The following is a 1,812-nucleotide window of genomic DNA, read 5'->3' on the forward strand; positions in this document are numbered from 1 at the left end:
TTTTTCTGTTCTCTATTTCATTTAATTCTGCTCTGATTCTTATTATTTCCTTTCTTCTGGCGCCTGAAATCTTCTTTTGCTGCTCTCTTTCTACTTGATTGAGTTGTAGGGTTAATGTTTGATTTTGTTCCCTTCTTCTTTCTGGATGTGTGCATTTATTGCTATAAAATGACCTCTGAGCACTGCTTTTGCTGTGTCCCAAAAGTTCTGGTAGGATATGTTTTCATTCTCATTTGGTTCTATGAATTTATTTATTCCATCTTTAATTTTTTCTACAATCCAGTAGTTTTTGAGCAAGGTGTTATTCAGTTTTCATGTGTTTGATTTTTTTTCCTTGCTTTTTCTTTTATTGATTTCTGGTTGTATGACTTTGTGGTCAGAAAAGATGCTTTGTAATATTTCTATGCTTTGGATTCTGTTAAGGCTCGCTTTATGGCCTAACATGTGGTCTATTCTGGAGAATGTTCCATGTGGGTTGGAAAAGAAAGTATACTTGGCTGCTGTTGGATGGAGTGTTTGGTATGTGTCCATGAGATCATGTTGGTTGATTGTGGCATTTATATCTTCTGTGTCTTTATTGAGCTTTTTTCTGGATGTTCTGTCCTTCATTGAAAGTGGTGTGTTGAAGTCTCCTACTACTATTGTGGAGCTGTCTATCTCTCTTTTCAATGCTGTTAGAGTTTGTTTTATGCATTTTGGAGCCCTGTCATTGGGTGTGTAAATATTTATTATAGTTATGTCCTCCCAGTGTATCGATCATTTAATCATTATATAGTGTCCTTCCTTATCCTTTGTGGTAGATTTTACTTTAAAGTCTATTTTGTCAGAGATTAATATTGCCACTCCTGCTCTATTTTGAGTGTTGTTTGCTTGATATATATTTTTTCCATCTTTTGAGTTTTAGTTTGTTTGTGTCTTTAAGTCATAGATGTGTCTCTTGTAGGCAGCATATAGACAGATCGTGTTTTTTAATCCATTCTGCCACGCTCTGTCTCTTTATTGGTGCATTTAGTCCATTTACATTCAGGGTAATTATTGATAGGTATGAGTTTAGTCCTGTCATTTTGATGTCTTTTGGTGTGTGTGTGCTGTTGACAGTTTGTTTGTTCTACTTAATTTTCTGTGCAGAGTCATTTTTCTTCATGTATTTTCTTTTCTTTTTGTATTTGCTGAGTCTTTATGTTTTTCTTGTTTTTTATTTTGATGTGTAGGATTGTTAGTTTCCTTTGTGGTTACCATAATATTTACCCTTAGTTTTCTAAATTTAAACCAGTCTTTTATTTCTTTATATTGCCTCGACTTTCTCTCCATATGAAAAAATCTATGAATACATTTTTTAGTCACTCTTTTTTGTTTTACTGTTGTCATCTTTTACATATTGACATCTTTTTTCTCTATTTTCAGTGTTTTTGCTTTGATTTATTTTTGTGACTTCCCTATCTGGGTTGATATCTGGTTGCTCTGTCCTGTGTTCTAGGCTTGGGTTGTTATCCGATGATAGCGATTTTCTAACTGGAGGACTCCCTTTTGTATTTCTTGTAATTTTGGTTTGGTTTTTGCAAATTCCCTAAACTTCTGTTTATCTTGGAATGCCTTAATTTCACCATCATATTTGAGAGACAGTTTTGCTAGTTATATAATTCTTGGCTGGTAATTTTTTTCCTTCAAGGCTTTATATATGTCATCCCATTGCCTTCTTGCCTGCATGGTTTCTGCTGAGTAGTCTGAGCTTAGTCTTATTGACTCTCCTTTGTAGATGACTTTTTGTTTATCCCCAGCTGCTCTTAAAATTCTGTATCTTTGGTTTTGGCA

Source organism: Trichechus manatus, unplaced genomic scaffold, assembly GCF_000243295.1.
Source record: "Trichechus manatus latirostris isolate Lorelei unplaced genomic scaffold, TriManLat1.0 scaffold00316, whole genome shotgun sequence".
Classification (NCBI taxonomy): domain Eukaryota; kingdom Metazoa; phylum Chordata; class Mammalia; order Sirenia; family Trichechidae; genus Trichechus; species Trichechus manatus.